Source organism: Vicugna pacos, chromosome 18 (assembly GCF_048564905.1).
Source record: "Vicugna pacos chromosome 18, VicPac4, whole genome shotgun sequence".
NCBI classification, from domain to species: domain Eukaryota; kingdom Metazoa; phylum Chordata; class Mammalia; order Artiodactyla; family Camelidae; genus Vicugna; species Vicugna pacos.
The window spans coordinates 12,389,572-12,411,823 of record NC_133004.1 but is presented as its reverse complement, the minus strand read 5'-3'; the positions used below and the strand labels follow the sequence as shown (position 1 = coordinate 12,411,823).

Below are 22,252 nucleotides of genomic sequence, written 5' to 3'. Positions count from 1 at the left end.
GTGCAGCTGCCCTGGGGGAGAGGTCCCATGGCGCCCGGAAAGGAAGGGGTTTGTCGCTGCCCCAGCTGCGGCTCGTCTTCCCTGACCAGCCAGGCCACGTCATGGTTTTGAATTCAATCCAAATTTCAAGTCGATCAGACCTAGTAAGTCAGACCTTCCAACGAGTGTGCAGAGCACAGATTTATTCGATGTCAATGTTTGTTTAAATCCGTAACTGTCTCACAGTGAAATGGAGGAGGCAAGCCCCAAATAGCCATCAAAACCCATTCATGTTCTCCAGCGTGATAGCATATTAATCAGACATCAGCAAGAAGCTGTGGTCTGGAGGTGATGCTGATGTAAGACAGAGGGCTACCTACTTATCCCCTCCCCCCACTCCTTTCCTGGGAAGAGGCAAGTTTTCCACTGTGGCTGTGTATTGTACAAAGTCTCGTGTCCAAGATGAACATAGAATCACAGTACGTTTGAACTAGAAGGGACCTTACTGAAGGAGCCTGTGTTTTCTGAACCTAAATTCAGATCCTCTTGAGCTGACAAAGGATTCCTGATCTGCTTGTAAGTGTGAGAGGCATTCAGGATATGGGATTCAGGCTCCCAGAGAGTGGAGTTTCTAGACCATTTGGGGGCTACGTGACACAGAGCGTTTGTTGGGCCTGCCGTGGTGGGAGCCGGGATGGATTCTTGCTATGATTTCATATCATCAGTCCTCTTTTCTCATCTTCCAGAAAAGAGCTCAGAGAAGGTGTTAGTTAAACTAATATTCCTGATGAGGCAGCTAGGGCATACTTCATAAAAGGGAATTTCACTGCGCCTCCTCCTGCCTAAAGCCCTCCATGGCTCCCTATTGCTCTAACAAGCAAAGTTAAACTCCTTACCATAATCTCCAACACCCCATCTGATCTGGCCCTGGTCTATTTTGACTTCTCACTTCCCTCCTCCCTCACATTTTCTAATCCAGCAATCATGAACTTTTTCAGTTCCTTAGACAGTTTAGTCTTTTTTCACCTTTAAATCTTTGATACCATCAGTTCCTCTGCCTAAAACACACACTGCTACTTCACCTGTATAATTCCCACTCATCCTTCATGCTTCAGTTACAGCATCATTTCAGCCAGGATGTCTCCCTGGACCCTCTGGGTTAGAGTTACTTCTCCTGCTCCATGTTTTCATTACACCCTGTACTCCCCCAACATGCTACTGTGCCCCGAAAAGAAACCTGACAACCAGTATTAACGTTGAAGATGATGGCTTATGTGTGGTCCTCTCTCCAGTGGGTCTAGCTAGGTATTTTTCAGAAAGATAAACTGCAGAAGGCTACAAGTTTAATCCATGGGGATCTCCCCAATTCCCAACCCTTCAGACTTGCCTTGATTTAATGCCTCTGGGAGCAGTGTTTCCTGACTTACTCTGGCATTTCTTTAAAGCTTGGATAACTCCTTCTCTGCCCCTTCTTCCCACCACAGGAAGACAGGAGCCAGCTCATTCCCTGCCGCTGGCCAGCGAGCTCCCTGGCCCTCCATCAGTCAGACCCTCAGTCCATGGCATCTTGTCCATTGTGGGGGAAAATCAGAAAAACTTCTTGGAGGCTTTGGGGTCAGGGTCAGGGCCTTCAGCTGTGTCTCCCAATGCTGGGATGTATCCAGCCCCAGATTGTGGCAGGTGTGCAGTTTTTGTTTTAAAGGAACTTTCTTAGGCAACAGAGAGAGGTTTGCAGTCTGTTGGCCTACCCAGGGCCATGGGGATTAGCTTGGTGATAGTGGCTTTCTGGAGGGTGCCTGGATGTTCACTGCATAATGGTTTTGCCCTTTTAGAAAAAGAATAAATGCAGAAGATCCCCAATAGGGCCATCTGGGAAAAGTAACAAGAAATGAACGTGTATCAAGTACCTCCTGAGTGCCAGAATCTGTGCTAGGTTCTTTAGAATCTTTATCTCACCTGAGGCTCACACAATCTTATGAGTTTAACAAGACTAATATTTAATAGTAAAATTGCTAAAGCGTACTGAGCAATTACTATGTCCTAAATCTTATGCTGAGTGCTGGAAATGCATCACCTCATTGGATCATCACCACCTCCCTGTAAAGTGGACGTTATCAATGTTCCTTTGTGTAAAGGGATACGGGAACCCGGAGAAGCTGAGAAAAGTGCATGGCTTTACACCATCTGGAGGTGGGATTCCAATTCTGTCCAGCAGGAGCCAAGGCTCACGTTATTGTCAGTGTCCAGCATTCCTGCTTAGTGGTTAGCCTAGAGTGCCACCAAGCCTTGTGAGTCTTTCCCAGGGCACAGTCCCCCACACCAGGAATTTCTTGAGATGGATTTAGTAGGCTCTGCTTTGAGGTAGCGTGTCTCTAACATCTGCATGCAATATAACTCCTTTTTAAATTTGTTTTCCCCACACAAACCCTGTTGTTTTGATAAATGGCATATCTCAAACAAAGTGTGATGATGAAGCAACAAGCAATTTCTTTGATTTTTTTTCATTTTGCATAACTCAAAATCAGATGGGATCTTCAGAACTTCTGATCAGCATGATAAAGAGGGTAGGCATTTACATAACCCAAAGCAAATCCAGGCATCTCTAGAGTGTGCAATTTCTAATAAGCTTTTTGAGCCATTGAAAATGGCTTGTAGGCTTAAAAGCATCTTTTAAAAAGTGCTTTATGGGTCTTGGAGTCTAGAAAGGAAGCTCTGTTGTAAGATGAGCTTTGGACTTTAAGAGAACTCCACAGTGGATAGAGGGAGGTCATGAGGTTTAATTGGTCAAATATGTGTGGGTTTCATTGAATAGGCCAGTCAGACCTGAATTAATTATTCAATTAAATACATTCACTCATTCATTTAATATTTCATTCCTCCTATTATTTATTGAGTGATTCTGTCATTCAATTCATTAAACCCTTTAGTCATTCAACAAACGTTTCTGGTCTCATGTGGGAGGTGCTGGAATCTTCAAAAGGAGAAGTAACCTGAAAAAGAAATCTACTTTTTGTTCCAGGCTCAGCAGGCACTATCCAGGAATTACTGGCAAATCCAAAGCTTGGAGCAGCCATTCTAATTTCCAGTTAGGAGTGTGTATGTGTGTGCGTGTTGCCTTTGCAGGTTTACTTGCTATTTTGCCAGGCATGAGTTGAAGAGTCATGGAAGTGTTTCACAGCGCAGGGGAGGAAAACAGTATTGGTGGGCGGTCCCAGACTGCTCTTGTTGGAAGTCAGCATACCTGGCCCTGGGATGGCCCTGTTCCTTAACAACTGTGTTGTTTCTGATGAGTCAAGGTGCACCTTTAAGTCTACAGAGTAAGCAGGTTGACCAGGTGACTGAGAGGTCGGTGTGCACTCTGCTCTCAGTAGGTAATCGCTTTGTTTCTTTTGTTCCAGGTTTGCTGTGAGGATTCCCCCAAGTCTGGGTTTAGTCTTCACACTCTGGGGAGGGAAATGTGCCCTCTGTGTTGTTTCCCCCCACTGGATGGATCACTGGCAGTGGCGAGGGAGCAGGAGGTGGTGGGACTGGAGGCATGTGTTGTAACTAAAACAAGAACCGCTCTTGACAGCGCCAGTGTCTTCTCTGTCCATAGCTTAAATCTTCCCTGTCAAGAGGGGAAAATTAGACAAAAGAAAAACTCTGGAAGGATAATGAGTCCTCTTTCCTTCCCGCTGCTTTCCTTCTGGGGCAGTGCCGTCAAAATGTCCTGGCTTCACCCTCCCACCCCTCAACTGAATCTCTACTGCTGGGTGAGTCTCACCGTGTGAAACGCTGATAGGAGAGGTGATGGCGTGGGGGTCAGACCGGCCCTCTCTGCGGCTTCATTCAGCGTCTGTATCTCCACTCGTGATCCTTTCTGTTTGGTATTTGTTTTCTCGTTTGTCCCTACACATCTCTCTCCAGGGACAGAGGTGAGGCATCTTCCTCTCAAAAAGGAGATACAACTTCTGGGAATTTATCCTAAGGAAACCAGCTTGGAGGTGTCAAGCTGAGTGTCCCACAAAAGGGGATGCTGGATAAATGAAACACTAGGACACTGTATCATGACGATGTAGAGTCACTGTTGACGTGGAGAGATGTCTGTGGTGTACAGGGAAGTTTTTAAAAAGCATGGCTAGAAGATTTAATGAATTACATGATCCTCCTTGTGAAATGGATAGAGATACGGATATAGACATTGATATGTAACAAAATGTTAAAGTTAATCCTTGGATAGAGATATTGTGGATACATTTTATTTTTTTATACTTGCTCGTAGTTTTATAATTTTCTATAGTAAATGTCTATGACACTTGTAGTAAAAAATACAGTAAAACTTATCACAGAACCTAAATGGAGAAGCTAGAACATGGGGATGTCATCTGTCTTTCTTTAGTCACTTAACAAATTATTAACAGATTTGGTTAAGTCTTTCTGCATCTAAGTTCAAGCTCTTTTCATGTGACATCCTATCTCTTAAAGGTTCACCAAGGAGGATCCTGCTGGGAAACCTCAAATATTTTGCCACTTTTCTCCCATGAGTAAATCCCTAGGCACAGAAGCAGTATGATTTAATGTACTCTGGGGTTCTGCTTTACCACTCCTTAGCTCTGTGACTTGGGTCTCAGTTTTGCCATCTGAAAAGTGGGGTTAATAATAATTCCGGTCTCAGAGGATGTTTGTGTGGATTCAGTGAGATGACACTTCTAAAGACTGCTTAACACAGAGTATGTATTGAACACCTGCAGTAGCTACCACTGGGTGCCCAGCACACTCCAGTTTGGGGTTCAGAAAAGTTGCTCACTCTCTGTGTGATTAGTTCTTACTACCCACTTTCTTGTCTGCCTGTGATTTTCCCTCTTCTGCCTTTTCCTTCTTCCCCCTCCTTCCCTCCCCTTTCTTTCCTTCTTCTTACTCTCCCTCCTCTACATTCTCCTTCTTCCTTCTCCCTCTTCTGCTTCACTGGCAAGAGCAGCCATTGTGCTAAGGCAGCCCGGCTTAGACAAACAAGGGAGAAAATAAAAGTGAACCTTGGAAGCGAGTCCATATTTCCAGAGGGAGGACCACTTTACATCACAGCCCAGTTTGCCCTCCATCATGCTCCCACCCAATTTGCGTGTGTGTGATTTTTTTTAAAGCATTTGTCAACTTTTAATACTTCTCATTGCAAGCTCTAAGTCTTTGAGGAAAGACCCATCCAACCTCAATTACTCACAGATGCTAGAAGGTCCCCCAGTCATTAAAAATAATAATAAGGATAAACCCAAGAAAAGAAAAGAAGGAACAAGCAATACTGTGTAAAACTCCAAATTAGAAGCCGGTCTCGGTCTCCTCGGGGCTTGATGCTTCCATTGGTGATTTAGAGGTCATTCCCCCTTTCTAAGTATACTTCTGGGCTGTGGAAATGAAATAGTTTTTCTGCAATAACTCTTGGTGAGTGTGTCATCCCCAACTGTATGGCTCTGAGGATGATTAAAGATTATGTGTGAGGAAGGGAGGAAATCAGGCCAAGGAGACCTTTTGTTGGGCTGCGTCTTCGGAGAGCTCTGAAGAAAGTCAATATTAGGAGAGATTCCTCCCTTGTCCCACCCTGCTTGTTGAGGAATGAATCAGCCACATCTCTTAAAATACCTAAGGCTGCCAATTGCACTCAAATAATCGAGTCTTGAACCTCATCAATGGCAAAATTACAACGGACCGACAGACACTGTATAAAACCCTGTTCAGATGAGTCCGCCCAACCAAGACATCCACGTGGCTCCAAGCTGCTGGAGAGTCGTTTCTATTTTCCTGGATTAAGTTTCTTTAGCCATATATAGTTCTTTTCCAGTGGCAGCCAAACCTCAAGCACACTAATGGAGAAACAGGTTTTTAAAAAAGAGATGCTACGTGGGCTGAGCCCTGTGTTAAGCCTGTATGGGTTCCTCCCAGCAACCCTCAGTGGGGACATGGTTATTCTCATTCATGGCTGGAGAAACTGAGGTTCAGAGGATTGAGTTGCTCAAGTTGATACAGCTGTTAGGAATCCAGAACTCTCTTAAGATCCCCTTCTCTCTCTACTCCCCGCATCCAGTCCTTCATCAATGAAGGGCTGGCATTCCACCTCCACGATGTATTTTCTAGCTGATCACTTCCTTTCTGCTCCACTGCTCCAACCCTGGTCCACGTTTCCATCACTTGTCACTTGAGCTACAACCAGAGTCTCTCTGCTACCATTCTAGTGCCTCACAATCCATTCTCCACATAGCAGTCCAAGTGTTCATTTTAAAAAGGCAAATTGATCACATGATTCCATGATGGCACCCCCCCAGAGGTTTTGTTGCCTGGATTAATCTCTGAACTCCTCACCATCACCTCTGTCTTCACCTGGCCGGATCCCTCCCTCTCTCCCTGAGCTCAGCCTCCCTTATCTTTCCTCACAGATCTTACATCTGCCAAGCTCCTTCCTGCCTCAGTGACAGACATTTGCACCAGCTCTCCTTTCTGCCTGGAGTGCTCTGCCTCCAAATACTGGATGTGGCTTCATGTCTGCCTCTCAGGTCAAACGTCACCTGCCCAAGAGGCTCTAGGTGACAGTCCCAGCCAGAGACACCTGGCCTCTTCACCCCGTCACTCTCTTTCACATCACCTACTTTCTCTTCTTTAAAGCCCATCTTGGCCCCTGGAATTGTTTTGTCTACAGATAGGCTTGCTTAATTTGATGTCTTCCTTCTTGAGACTGTAACTTCCACAAGAGCAGAAATTAGAGCTGCATGTTCCTCGCACACAGAACCACACCTGGCAATTAGTCTGAGTTCAACAGATAGCTGATGACTGAATAAATGATTCTGTTCGTGAGTTTGGAAAACATGGTCACTCTATATGCCATCAGCTCTTAAAATTCTTTGTTTCCACCTGCTTTTGTATGTTTTAATTTTATCGGGGCTCGGGGGTGTTGGAAGCCTGCCATTCAACAAAGCACCTCCATGCCCAGTAATATTAACTCAGCTTGAAATGCGCTCAGGAGCCCGCCTTGAGAGGGTTTCCCTGGCTGCTTTGGCACCAGAGGAGGCGGAGTGAGCCACCAGGCTGGTTTGCCTGGGACTGGGGAGTGTCCTGGGATGTGGGATTTTGAGTGTTAAAATCAGTCTCAGGAAAACCAGCAAGTTTGGCCACCTTAGTGAGAGCGGACCAGCTCACATGACCACCCACTCACATGTCTTTCTTCCTTACCTTGACCACAAATCAAGGGTAGTAGAAAGACTAGAGATTCAGGCTTTGGGTTTAAATACTGGCCTTAGGCAGACCATCTAAGGAGATTCAGTTTTATCATCTGTAAAAGGGGACAGTGATGATCTTTACCTGACCGGGTTGGAGTGAGGACCACATAAGAAACACCTGTGTGGCGCCCACACTCGGCTTACGCTGGGGGCACAGTTGGCCTTCAATGAATGTTACTCCCTAATTCTTCCACCTTTTTGTGTAATGCTGAAGTTTCCTAAGCAGCAAATGATGACTTGTTCTATTTTAAACTCCCTGATATTTCTGGGAACCAAGGAGCCTTGTAAGTCATTTGACTACACACACAGCCATGGAATTTCTTATTGGCGAATCAAGGAGTATGCCTTTAACTTTCCATCATAACCTCCTTTTAAAAATAGCTGACAAATTTGACTTATTTTCAGGGCAACAGTAGGATTTTTGCTAAGGGGTTCTGTGAAACTCTTCTGGAGATGGTTGTTAAAAAGGCAAATAACGAACTGCCTGGTATGGGGGAGGGTTTAGACTTGCCTCAAGGCAAATGCTTAGAGAAAAGTCTTCAACATGGGCTGCCTCTTTCTGGTCTCTGCCTTCACCTCCAGCCCCATCTTTGACCTATGTTCCCCTTACTCTCTGTCTTCCAGTCATGCAGACCTCCTTTTAGTGCTTGGAAATGTCCATGTTCCCTTCTGCCACAGGGCCTTTGCACATGCTGCTCCCGCTGGTTTGCTATTCTCTCTAGCTTAACCCAAGTTAGCTTTTACTGTCCATTCAAATAGTTTTTCATTAGGGAATCTTTCCCTGACACCTCCAAATCGAATCCCTTTACCCTGTAGTCTCAGAGTGTCCCAGTGATCACAGATGCAAGTTCACATCATTATGTCTCACTGTTAAATTAATTAGATTCCCCACACCAATTTGGCCCTCTTCATCATCACCATAGCTCACACTTTTAGAATTTTTTTCTCTGTGCCAGGCAGTGTTCTAAGCATTGTACTCATATTAATTTATATTATCCACACAACAATCTCATGAGGTAGGCACTACGATTATGCCCATTTTACAGATGAGGACACTGAGCCACACAGAAGGTAAGTGATTTACCTAAGATCACACTGCAAGTATATAGGACTGGGATTAGGACTCAGGCATCCTTGTTCTAGAATCTGTGCGTGTAATCCCTAGGCTGTTCTGTTTCCTTTTTTTTTTTTTTAATTGAAGTATAGTCAGTTTGCAATGTTGTGTCAGTTTCTGGTGTACAGCATAATAGTTCAGTCATACATATATTCGTTTTCATATTTTTCATTAGAGGTTACTACAAGATTTTGAATAGAGTTCCCTGTGCGATACACAAGAATCTTGTTTATCTATTTTTTTATATAGTAGTTAGTATCTGCAAATCTCAAGCTCCCAATTTATCCCTTCTCCCCCGGTAACCATAAGTTTGTTTTCTATGTCTGTGAGTCTCTTTCTATCTTGTAAATAAGTTCATTTATCTTTTTAAAAAATTTATTTTTTTGTTTATCTTTTTTTTTTTTAGGGAGGCGGTAATTAGGTTTATTTATTTAAAGGAGGTACTGGGGATTGAACCCAGGACCTTGTGCATGCTAAGCATGTACTTTAGCACTTGAGCTATATCCTCGCTGCCCTGTTCTGTTTCCTTTAAGCTCAGTGGAAGCAATGACAGTGTTGATTTTTGCTGCTCACTGTCCAGATCTAGCCTAAGGCCTAACACATGGTAGGCCCCACCTAAATATTTGGGGGATAAATGAATGAATGGCTCTCTCTCTCTGTGTGTTTCTGTGCCCTGGTTCCTCTGTTTCTTTAGTCTTGGTCATGGTCACAGGGTAGTGCCCTGACTCCCAGCCTGAACCTCCTTACAGTTTCATGAGAACTGTAATGCCGTTTTGTTGGACTCATTGAAGAATGAGGCAGCGTCCCACTCTGATTTACAATAGCCGAGCAGATTCTAAATTCGCCCTCCACGTCCACCCACCTGCTTCCTTCACAGAGCTCCAGAGGCCATGCACCACCCAGAGGAACGCTGAAATACATTCCTGGGCAGCAGAGAAGTCACTGGAACAGCCAAGATTGCAGCAGAGTTGCTGTTCTGCTGTTCGTTACTCAACCCAGGCATTTTTAGGAAAAACCTTTTCTTTGGGCTCAGCTGAGAGTGGCTAAAAAACTACCAGCTCTCCTTGGTGACAACCAGCGAGCCCTTGCTACATGGAAGGGATGGGGGCTGCCGCCTAGATCCGCAGACTCTTGCTGATGCTACAACACGCGGTTCTCAGGATGCTCGGGACACCAATGTCCTTTTTGGGCGGCAGATCTGGCTCCCTCGGGAGATCATCGCTCTAGTAGCTCTAGGGTGGGGGCCAGGACTCAGCACGGACTCCCCAGGGCACAGTTCAGGGTCTGACACAGAGCAGGAGCTCAGGAAGTGCCGGCAGAGTGGATGTATGAGTTTGTAGGGGTCATATGCTTAAATGGGCTGAGCTCGGGAATTCTTCAGATGAGGACAGCAGGAGATCAGTGAAATCCCGCGTGCGTTACTTAGCGCTCAGTGGCAGCAAGTGTGCTGGGGGATGTTCACTTTGTTCGAAGACGCGTTGGCAGGAGAAGGAGAGAAGTGCATTTTCCAGGGTGGAGGCAAACGAGGTTTCAACTGCAGGAGGGTCTGATCACTTAATCGGGGGTGTGAACACAAGTCCACTGTCTAAATCCACTTCCCTTGGCCAGTAGCGTCTGTGTTGGCCCATCTCTGTTGGAATCACCTATAGACATCAAAGTCTGACATGTGGACCATTGTTAGATCTGGGGAGGGACCCATACAACAGATCAGGAGAAGACTAGAGCAAAATTTAATGGGTGACAAATAGCATGGCTCTGGAACCAGGCTGCCTGAGTTCAGTCCCAGGGTCTGCTCCTTAACGTGCTCTGTGGGCTTAGTTCAGTTACATCACCTCTCTGTGCCTCAGTTTCCCCATCTATGAAATGGACCTCCCGCCTCATGCTGTCGTGGCTGAGGATCAGATGAATCCGTATACATGGTGCACTTAGAGGTCCGCTGAGCACAGCGTGAGTGCGATACAGGCATTACCTAATTAGGGTGGGAAAGGGGTACTCGAGTGCAACCAAGATTTCTTTTTCTGGGCTGGTTAACCTCTAGCATTATCAGGAAGAAGTGGGAGAATGTAAGATACAGGAGGTATGGGGAGACGGTGAGTCCAGCAGGTTTGTAAGTTTAAAGTGAAGACAGGCTCTGTGGTATGCTAGCTATGAGGCTGGCAGAGGAGAGTATGGATTGGAGGGGTCGGTGCAGAAAACAGGTGGGAGAGAAAAACGTAAGCCTGAAGTCCAAGGAGATGGCCTTGGTGCAGTGGACCTGCCAGCAGAGGGGGCTACTGAGTAGGCGTCGTGTGCGCAGCTGAGGCTCCCGGAGTGCCCATGCTGGGACATTCCTGAGCCTGAGCTGCCTGCCATGGAATAGACTCCCACTTGTGGAGGGCAGGTGGCAGGGCCCCCTGATTCCCCATGTCCTGATTGACCTGAGAGGCTTGTTAATACGCAGATTATCGGGCCTCGTTACACACCCAAGAATTAGAGTCTGGGGAGTCAGAGCCCAGGAGCCTGCATTTTGAATACACTCCCAAGGGGATTAGATACATTAATTACACGGTTTGAAGACCTACTCTGTTAGGTGATTCTCAACCAAGAGTGCGCCTCAAAATCGCCCGGGGAGTGGGCTGTTTCCGCATGTAGATGTGCAGGTCTGGCCCCCAGGAGGCTGATTCAGTAGGGCTGGGCTGTGGCAGAGTCCAGGCAGATGACTTTTGGGGAAAAAACAAAACCTTTTCCAATGATTGAGTGAATACCACTTTGACTTGCTCATTGTCTGCTGATAATACGGAAAGCTGGTTAAAATGCAGGCTCCCAGGCCTGGTCCACAAGTGACTGAATTTTCGCCTCTACAGGAAGAGGTGATTCTTAACATCCCGAAGTCTGGGACACATGGTCCTTCCCTGTGCCTGTTACTCAGCAAAGGGAACTGACGTTGGCAAATACCTGCCATGTTCAGCCTTGAGCCAGGAGGCACTTTATGCTTCTTCTTTTATTATTCTCCCAACTGTCACAATGGGTGTTCGTTATCTCCCCCATTCTGCAGGTGAGCAAAGTTGAGGCCTAGGGAGGAAGCCGTGATGTTAGGAAGTGGCGAAGCTGGGAAGAGGGTGCTAGAGCTGCAGGGGTCCTCTTCCTAGCTTTCAGAGCTGCAGGTATAAGCTTGTAGGGGTGGGTCATTGACGGCTTCGCATGTACTCAGGACCGCCGCATACCATGCTGGCTCCGTGCCTTTGGCCTGCCTGGGACAGTGTGTGTGTGTGTGTGTGTGTGTGTGTGTGTGTGTGTGTGTGTGTGTGTGTGTGTGTTGGAGAAGGTGTCTCCAGCTGTAGGACCCAGATCAGGACCAGTTCGCACGAACATCATTACCAACTACTCAAGCAGCCCACCACAGGACAGTATGTAATTCTAGACCGTTTGACCAAGGTATGTGATGGCTGTGTGTTTGGGGAATGGACATTTGGGAAGGTGTTTGAATATATATATTTTTGTATTAATCAATAATACATTCTTATGAGGCCGTGTAATGAGTTGAATTGTATCTTCCCCCAAATTCATATGTTGAAGTCCCAATACCTCAGAGTGTGACCTTATTCAGAGATGGGGTCTTCTTTCCCCAGTTTTTTATTAAAAAGTTTTAAAGTTGAAGTATAGTTGATTTGCAATGTTTCAGGTGCACAGCAAAGTGATTCTGTCATATATACATACATATATAAATATATATATTCTTTTTCAGATTCTTTTCCACTATAGGTTATTGCAAAATATTGAATATGGTTCCCAGTGCTATATAATAGGTCCTTGTTGTTTATCTGTTATTTATATAGTAGTGTATATATTTTAATCCCAAATTCTTAATTTATCCCTCCCCTCCTTTCCCCTTTGGTAACCATAAGCTTGTTTTCTATGTTGGTGAGTCTAGTTCTGTTTTGTAAATTTGTATCTTTGTTTTTAGATTCCACATATACTTGATATCACATGAAATTTCTCTTTCTCTGTCTGACTTACTTCACTTAGCATGATCACCTCTAGGTTCATCTGCATTGCTGCATATGGCATCATTTCATTCTTTTTTATGTTTGAGTGATATACCGTTGTGTATATATACCACATCTTCTTTATCTGTTCAAGAGGTGGGGTCTTTACAGAGGCAATCAAGTTCAAGTGAGGTCACATGGGTGGACCCTGGTCCAGTATGACTGATGTCCTTATAAAAGAGGAAATTTGGAGAGAGAGGGCGATGTGGAGAGACACAGGGAGAAGACAGCCACCTCCCAGACAAGGAGAGAGGCCTGGGACACATCCTTCCCTCACAGCCCTCAGAAGGGACCAACTCTGCCGACACCTTGATTTTGTGAGAGAATGAATTTAAGCCACCCAGTCTCTGGTACTTTGCTAGTACAGACCTAGCAAACTAACACAGGGGGTCATTACCGTTAGTGTCCCCAGTTTGCAGGTGAGGCAGCTGGGATTCGAAAGGTCCTGACCCCGGATCAGGGTTCCACATCAGCGATGTGCCAGTGGCCCCACTGCACCCCGGACAGGCCTGACTCCAAAGCCACAGTCCTCTCCACCCTGTCGCTGTGCCCCACTGTGCACGTCATTTAGGCGGAACGGGCATCTTCCCCGTGAGAACCATCCAGATTTCCTCCCCCTCTTCCTCTGCCGGGTGCTGCTGGTGAGGACAGTGATGATCTGGGCCAGACTGTCCCTAAAGTGCGTATCTGCCTTTGGGAAAAGCAGACTGAGCTTGAAGTCCCCTGCTCTGTGTCCTGTTGACCAGAGACATGAGGCCGGCTTTTTTTTTTTTAAACCTCTCTCAGGGGCTCAGTTTTCTTCTGAGAAGTGGGGAGAGTGGAACCGATCATAGAGGGTGATGGTGAGGATTGGAAGAAATGATGCCTGGAAACACCGGAGTGGGACGCTGGGCAGAACAGGCTCGCCGTCGCTGGCAGCTGCTCCTACTGCTACTTGGAAGCAGAGGGTGTCCCCTTCAAGCCCAGGTGTGTGGGGTGGGGGAGGGGAGCCCTTTGTTCCCGACCTTCCCATCTCCATCGGGACCAACGGCACTGGCAGGTAGGAACAGCAGGGCGTGGTTATTCCCCTGCCACTCGGATATGAATCCCCTTAAACATAGTAAATGCCAAAGATGCTTCCGCAGGCCCTCCGCCCGGGGCCTGATATGGCCACAAGCGAGACACACTGGAATAGGCTTCCGAAGCCTTTGCATATGCTCCGTGCTCCAGCCAGAGATATAAATATGCCTCACACACAGCGTTAAAAGAATCATTCTGCAGCCTACACAGATGTCAAAATAATAACAGGATGATGTTAGGCAAGGAAATATTTTTGATGATTATTCCTCCATCTAGGGTTATGTAATACTTTTTCTGGAGAGAGGTTTGTTATTGTTTTTAGGAGAAGTAATCTGAAAGTTGGTGAGTTCGAACGTCTAAGGCTGTTTGATGTGGGCAAAGCCTTTGAACTTGACAGATCTGGGTTAAAGGGAACATGAGTATGAGGCCACGTAGGAGGTTGCTTTGGGGACAGGCGAGGTGCTGCTGGACTGGGGCTGCCCGGTGGTTCCATCGGCTCAACACATATGCTGAGCACTTGCTAAGTGCCAGGCGCTCTGTTAGGTGCTGGGGGTGGAGGCGGGAGGGGACAGGTGCAGCCTCTGCCCTCTGGAGCTTGCCGTCCACTGGGGAGAGGCAGCCTCAAACCAAATAACCCGCCATCAGATAAAACCATAAGCTGCAAGTCCTGCTCTAAAGGGAAGAAACAAGAGGCAGAAAGCGTGAGATGTGAGGTGATGGGAAGGCTTCTTAGAGGAGGAAGATTTAGCCAAGACACAAAGGACAGAAAAGATGGAGTGATTGAATAGTGGGGGAAGGAAGCTTTCAAGCAGACAGAAGGACCCCTTGCAAGGTCTTTCAGGTTGGAAAGAACTTCATGTGCCTGAGAAAAGGAGAGAAGAAAAATGGGGCTGAACTTGATGTGGGGGCAGGGAGCAAATGATGGCCAAGTAAGTACCCAGTGAAGTGATTGTTTGTAGTATCTGGTTATTTTTGTTACCCCAGGTCTGTTACAGCTAGGGTTGCCAAGTAAAACACAGCATGCCCAGATAAATTCAAATTTCAGATAAGCAACAGATAAACGTTAGGATAAGTGTGTCCCAAATATTGCATGGGACTTATACTCAAAGATTATCTTCTGTATCTCACTCCTGGGCATCTATCTGGAGAAAACTCTAATTCAAAAAGATACGTGCACCCCAGTGTTCACAGCAGCACTATTTACAATAGCTGAGACCTGGAAGCCACCTAAATGTCAATCAACAGATGACTGGATAAAAAAGTTGTGGTGTACTTATGTAATGGAATACTACTCAGCCATAAAAAAGAATAAAATAATGCCATCTGCAGCAACATGGATGGATCTAAAGATTATCATACTCAGTGAAATAAGTCAGACAGGGAAAGACAAATATCATATGATATCACTTATATGTAGAAACTAAAAAAAATGATGCAAATGAACTTATATACAAAACAGAAATAGACTCACAGACACAGAAAACAAACTTATGGTTACCGGAGGGAAAGGGGGTAGGAAGGGATAAATTGGGGATTTGAGATTTGCAGATACTAACTACTATATATAAAATAGATACACAAGTTTCTACCGTATAGCATGGGGAACTATATTCAATACCTTGTAATGGCCTATAATGAAAAAGAAAATGAAAAGGAATATATACATATATATCACTATGCTGTACACCAAAAATTAACGCAACATTGTAAACCAACTATACTTCACTTAAAAAATTACCCTTTGTTTATCTGGAATTCAGGTTTAACTGGGCATCTTGTATTTTTATTTGTGAAATCTGGCAGCCCTCTTGGGAGTGATCAGCTAACTCCATGCAGACTGGGGAAATGGCAGAGTGTTCAGATAAATCTCATGGGCAAAGATGGTGATTTGTTTTGCATCTGGAAGTTCTATGGCAAGGGCTGTGATGAGGTACAGTGGACCCTGCTGTGTGATCTAGAGCAGGCTGCTTAACCTCTCTGTGTCCCAAGTGTCACAGCTGAAAAGTGATTTAGGTCTTATGTACCTCAACAGGTTTTACTGAGGCTTTATTTGCAGAACGCTTGCTAAAGTGCTGCAAAGAGTGCTGGGGTTTTTATTATCCGAGGGCGTAAGTTACCATGGCCTTTTTGAGCCCCTGACACCCAGGTTAGTCAGGAGTTTCCTGGACAAGGGTGAGGAGGGATTCCTGATTATTCCTTTGGCCACAGGCTCTAATTTGTCTTGGTACAGAGTAAGTAAGCATACTTACTGATTCTGTCTTGATTTTAAATTTGGACACTTTGCATCATGGATTATTTGGAATTAATTATGATTTTTAAAACTACTGCATTAAAATATTATTTATCTTGGTGACTCAGTGTTTTGGTGCTGCCCTTATATTTTGCACCCAAGGAGAGTGGCTCACTTGCTTTTACTTTAGTCCTGGTTTCTGATGTAGAGACTACAGTGCTGGGAGCCAGAAAAACTTGCCTGAGTGCTTCTAGACCCGCTGCGTAGAAGCCTAGCAGGTGCCTTAGTTTCCCTATCTGTAAAATGGGTTTAATAAAAGCACTATCTCAAAGTTGGTTGTGACTTTAACTTGAAAAAAAAATTATGTCAAGTGCTGAGGATAGTGCCTGGCATTTACAAAGTGTTCCGGACAGATTAGCCATCACCACGTTTATTTTTGAACCTCAGTTTCCTCATCCTTAAAGTGGGGACAACACTAACTTCCACCTCAGTGATTTCCTGTGGGGCATCAATGAAACAATGGTGCAGGATGTCTGAGTGCCGGGTCCTTCATCATCCTCTCCTTTCCTCACACCAGGAAAGCAGGTTACTTTTACATACTGGGGCATTTTTATTTGCATCTTACCATGTTCCAGCAGGGATCCCAGATGGCTTCTAATCAAGGGCACATAGGCGGGAGAGGCTACAAGTGAGACAGAGACAATGGGGACCCTGAAGCAGAGGCCAGCAGACATGTGCCCACTAGGAGACTGGGTATGCTGACCATGACCCTGAAAAATCCACCCTGGAACGTCCTGGCACCCAGGAAAACGCAGAGGCTTCCACTCTTTGGGCAGCCCCCCCCCCATTTCTGAGCTTGGCTTGGCCCCTGTCTCTGACCCCCACCCTCACCCCAGCCGTGACTCTGCCCTGCCCAGTGCTTTTGAGGTTTCCTGTCTCAGGCAGCTCTGTATGGTGCCTGAGGCTCACGGCGATCCTGCATGCCTCTGTCTGCCCCCTTGCCTTCACCCCTTATTTCTTCTATTTTAACTTTCGACTCTCAACTTCCACTGCCGAGAGCCAAGACGCAAAGGGGTGTAATGGCAGGTCCCAGTCATTCACTTACTCAGTCGACAGATATTTCTGAGCACCTACTATGTGCTGGGCACTTCTGCAGATGCCGAGGATTCAGCAGGAAATGAACAGAGACAGCTCCTCACACTTAGGTAGCTTATCTTTGTGGTCTCCCCACTGTGGTGGCAGGTGAGAAACAAGAGAACAAAATGCATGAGCAGCGATGGGGAGGAAACCAGCCAGGGCCAAGAGGAGAGGCAGCCTCGCTGAGGTGTGATGTTCAAGCTGATGCCTGATGGACCACGTACTCCTTCCCTCCTTTGAGCTTTGAATCTTCATCTGGGTGATGGGGATAAGTCCCACCTCTCAAGAGGACAGTGAGAAGTAGGCAGGTTGCCTTAATGTGCTCAGTCTAGCCTTTATCTCCCCTGGGTCCCCTAGACCATGGTCCCCTCTAACAAAGGTGTCATGTCTGAGTCTCACTCCTCTACCTGCTTCTTCTGGTCCTCTGTCTGCATCCTTGACAGTGAGCACACTTGACTGGTGCTGGGTTTTGCCCCTCCGCCTCTCTCCCTCCCTCTCCCATCCTCAGCCTCTCTCTTCTCTCCTCTTCTCTCTTCCTTATGTTCTTCCTCTTTCTCTTTCCCTCAAACCCATCCCTTCACCACCATTCAAAATACCAGCTCATCCTCTGGGTCAGGACTGGATGGAAATATAAACATGAAGGTTTTAGAGAGAAGAGGACAGAATTTAAGGACAAAACCATGTCCAGGGCACCACCAATGGAAACTAACACTGTTCACACAGAAAGGGCACATTTGTTCAACCACTGGATTTAAAAATGATAACTTTGGGCATCCAGGTGGCCTTTTACCCTTGTTTCTAGCTCTTGGGAAATTTTTTTTTCTCTTTTTAAATGCTTTTAATGTCCTTTGCCTATTTTAACAATTCTGTTGCTGTGGAAGGGTTAGAAGGCTTGCCATGTTTTCTACACTGCGCTCTTCTGTCGAAAGGAATAGAGAAAGGAAAATAAGTTTCAGAACCAGGGTGTAAGTCTTTTGAATTCTGCAAGAAAGGCAGAAACAGTGACTGTTGTCTGGAGTTCCTGGAATGTCTGCTTGTCAGGATGACTTGGCAAGTCTTTCATCAGTCTGAACTAGACCTTGGCATTGTGCTGACGGCCACAGCTCTATCTGCAGGCCGTGGGTCTTGTGCACCAGTGGTGTATGAACTCTCTTTTGTGTCAGGGTCTGTTGGTGATTCATCCTAGTAGGCTGGCCCGGTGAGAAGGTGTGGGCTTGTGAAAGACCAGGGTTTAAGTCCCGGTCCTGCAATTTGGTACCCAAAGGGCCTTCTCTGATCTCTTTGCTCAAAGCAGCTCCCTCAGTTACTCTCCATCCCTCACTGAGGGAGACACGAGGAGGGCTGATCACAATACTCTTGTTTCTCCATCTCCTAGGGACAGGCTAGGGTCACTCTTCTCCGTCTATTTTAAGGTAGTAGTGGCTATGTGACTTTCTTTGATCAATGAAATGAGAGTGACACATGTCACTTCTCGGTGGAAGCTTTAAGAGCCAGTGTGTGATTTTCCATGTCCTCTTCCCCTTGCTGTGGAGATGGAATACACTGAGATGAAGCCTCCATTAGCTTCAGTCCCTGAGGGACTGCATCCCACGTGTGTTGTGAGTGAGACATGGACCAGCCACTGAGACTTAGGGGTTGTTTGTTACTGCAGCAAAACCTAATGGATCCTGACTGATACAGTATCACTTTTAATTGTTTTCTTTTTTCTTTATAGCATTTATCACCATCATCATGCTTATTTATACTTTGCATATTTATTTGTTTATCTTTGGCCTCTTTTTTCTAGACTATAATTTCCATGAGAACCGTTTTTTGGCTGTTGCTTCTTGGTGTTCAGTGGAGTAGCTCCAGTGCTTGAAGCGTGCCTAGTTCATGGTAGGCACTCAGTGAATATATGTGTTGGATAAAGTGATTAATAATTTGGTTAATGTGGGCAGGTCACTTCACGTCTATGAGCCTCACATTCCTCATCTCTAAAGTGGGAATATTAACCAAACCTACCTCATAGGGATGCTCCAAGAATTAAAGAGAAGTGAAGGTCAAGCACTTTGCAGCATGCCTGGCATACAGCAGGCATGCAGTAAGCACAGGCTGCTGTTTCTGTAATGGTCGCCAGTCCCGTGAACCCCAAATAGGGCCTCTAGATGATCAGTTACCTTTAGTAGATATATTTATACTATTTCCCAGACCTATTTTTTCATTTTATTACTTATTTATTTATTTAGGGTTTTTAGGGGGAGGTAGGTAATTAGGTTATTTATTTAACTAATTTTTTTAAATGGAGGTGCTGGGAATTGAACCTAGGACCTGATGCATGCTAAGGGTATGCTCTGCCACTAAGCGGTGTCCTCCTCCCTCCCCAGACCTAATGAAGGTTCCTCAGCAAAGGGGTGGCATCGTGACGCTGGAATCCAGGATCCTCACCCATAGAGGCTCCAGCAGGCTTGTTCTAAGTGTCTGCTTTTAGAGCACAGGCTGGGCATGGAATCTGGGGAAAGTATCTCTTCTGGGTTGGGCTGGAGCTCGCGCCATCAAGGCCCCCTAGAGCTTTAGATGCTTTGAGTCTTAAGATGGATGGTTCAGATAGGAAGGACTAATTTGTGCCTATGAGGCCTCTAGGAATAGGGTTAGTGACACTACCTGGAGAATTAAACTTCTGAAGTCAGAAACGCCCAGACTGGGTGCTTACACTTATTTCCTTTTCAGTGCTGAATGTAGAATCGGGTCCTGATGCAGGAGAAATGGCCACAGCAGAATCTCATACAGCTTTTTGGTGGCCAGGAGATCGATGAGACTCTAAGTGATGCCCGGATAGGCGGGGCGTGTGCCGGTGCTGCAGATCTGGGCTTTGGAGTTGGATGAAGTCAGGTTCGAATATGGGTTCCATGACCTTCCAGATGAGTGACTTTGGGCGAATGGCTTTTCCTCTCTGTGCCTTGGTTTCCTCATCTGCCCCTCAGGGAAGAATCAGATGAGATTCTGTGTCTCTCTAGCAGGACTTCTCACCCTCAATCTATTCTCTTGGCTGAAGCCAAGGCAATCTTTCTAAGAGCAAATCTGGTCCTGTGATTCCTCATCTAAAGGAAAAATCTTCAGTGACTTGACATTGCCTTTGGGGTAGAGTCTAAACTCTCCATTCCAGCTGAGGCCCTGCCTTGACTGGCCTGTGCCCACCTGTCCATTTCCACCTGCGTCTGCTGCTCCTGCCACACTGACTCCAACCAGGCTTTGTAATAGGGCTTCGTGCCATTTCTCACCTGCTCGGCATACCCTGCACTCCCACCTTCCACCCTGGCTTCTGTCCTGCCATTAATTCCTCCTCAACCTTCAAATCTCACTTTAGATGTCAGTTGTCAAATGCTCAGAGAGCAGCATTGACTGACAATGCACAGTCTCTAACAGGCCGCCAGGTCCAGGAGGGCTTGGATGGGGCCGTTACCCTGGGGGGCTGAATAGCTGAGTGGTTCTGCACACAGGCTCTGAGACCGGGCTCCCTGGGTTTGAGTCATGGGTCCATGAGTGACAGGTGTTAGCCCTCGGGCAGCACTCTCTATCTTCCCATGACTCAGTTTTCTCCTCCATAAAATGGGCTAACAGCCATCACTGTCATGTGGGTGAAATGAGCCGCTGCGGGGAAACCTGCCTCGTACCGAGGAAGTGCCTTACACCTCGTGGGGATTTTCACCACTTTCCTGTTGCTTCATGGACCTGAAAATCAAAAGGTTCATAAAAGGGTGAACACACACACACACACACACACACACACACACAGACACCCATGTGCTCATTCTCACTCTCCTCGTCATTAAGGGACCTTGGGGATAGTCCCCTCAAAGTGCCAAACCTTGTGCGACAGTCAGAGTGGCTTTGCTTTGAGACGGGGAGCGAGACTGGCCTCCACTTCCATCCCATCCTGGGAGCTCCACAGAGAAATTGGTTTTGAGCCAAGGTTTTGATCGGCTTCTGGAATGCCAACAAACATTGCAGCTGGACTGTCAGGAAGCCCGGCTTCTGCTGTGACTTGTATATGTGTGTGTGTATTTGTGTCTACTTGTGTGTTTTGATCTTCTGTGTGTATGTGTGACTGTGTGTGCAGGTGGGTATGTGCATGTGTGTATATATGTGTATGTGTACGTGTGAAGACAGCAAAAGAAGAGATGAGATCCCCTTTCTTTTTTTTTTCTCCTTCCACTCTTCTCCGTTTCTTCCCCCACTGACCCTGCCTGTGCCCCTTCATCTCCATGACTGTCCCTGTCCTCTGTGCCCCTCTGGTGCTGGCCCTCTCGCTGTCGGGCCGCCACTCCCCTGGTCTTTCTCTGGGTCTTCCCCTCAGCGCCCCCTCGCCCAGCATCCCTTCTCTCTGGGTTGGCACAGGAGTGCTGGTTGCCTAGGAAACCATTGCCGGGAAAGCACATGTGATTGGCCAGGCTGGGGCCCGACTCTGGGTTGGCGGGCAGATTTGGGGACCATTCTTGTTCTCAGTCCCCTTTGGGGGAGGGACATTCTCCGGAATATGAAAGGCACCCTAGTGTGCCATGGTGGGCAGGACTCCCAAGCTGGGGAGGGAATTCCTATCCTAATGAGGACTCTGAGTTGCAGACAGAGGCCACTTTAACAGATTTCCATAGAGACATTGATGAAGGCGGCTGGGAGGGGGCTCTCATAATAGCTGTCACCTTCTCACCGGTCTCTGTTTGCTAATTTTATCAGCGAGCCTATGAAGGAGGTGATATTTTTCTCCCCATTTTACAGATTAGAAGAAGGAGGCAGAGAGACAAATAACGTGGCTAAGACTACACAGAGCTGAGATCTGAACCCTGGTGTGTTTTGTCATTCAGAAGTCTGCATAGCCACCATCGCTGGGGACCCTAGAGAAGGGGTGGGAGGTGTGGGACCCAGGCTCACAGAGGTAGAGGGGTACATGAGATGCTTCTCAAGACCCTTCCTGCCCCCTGTGACCCCCATCCTTTGAGCTGGTTCTTCTCTCCCTCGAGTAACCAGCTGAGCCCTGCAGGTCCGAGGAACTGGAGTGACACCTGTTTTTTTTCACTGGATAACAATGACAAGGGGTTCTGGAGATGCATGGTGGTGATGGTTGCATAGCAGTGTGAATGTACTTAATGCCACAGAGCTGTACACTTAAAAACGGTTAAATGGTAAGTTTTATACTGTGTGTATTTAAAGAAAAGGGTGACGAGGGTCCTAGGTACATCCCACTTGTGAGATGCTTGTGAGCCTGTGGTTCTCGGGTCCTGTGCTTTTCCCATAAAAGGGACAATAACCCGCCGTCAGGGTGCTTTGGGCACTTCCTCCATGCCAGGCAAGCACTCACACAGACACTTAAACGTGGAGCACTTCTTAGTGTCCTCCCAGTACCCTACAAGGCCGTTTCTCTTCCTACCTCCACTTTACCGATGAAGTCCCCAAGGCTCCGTGAGGTTGAGGGATGGCTGGAGGGTACGTAGCT

At 46.6% G+C, this 22,252-nt stretch overlaps 1 protein-coding gene and 1 long non-coding RNA gene across 4 annotated transcripts in view; one reads left to right on the top strand and one right to left on the bottom strand.

Annotated features, from left to right (window-relative positions):
- SHISA9 (shisa family member 9) overlaps positions 1-22,252 on the top strand; it is a 265,643-nt gene that overhangs the window by 118,687 nt on the left and 124,704 nt on the right. The window lies entirely within an intron of this gene.
- On the bottom strand, positions 11,284-22,235 carry LOC140686907 (uncharacterized). Of its 2 annotated transcripts, none has more exons than XR_012060910.1 (7): positions 22,187-22,235; positions 20,630-20,748; positions 20,436-20,493; positions 19,475-19,734; positions 16,754-16,878; positions 16,274-16,330; positions 11,284-11,385 (listed from the first exon to the last, which is right to left on the bottom strand). It is a non-coding gene; the product is annotated as an uncharacterized lncRNA (long non-coding RNA). The 2 variants fall into 2 exon arrangements; XR_012060911.1 differs by having other exon boundaries at positions 16,783-16,878.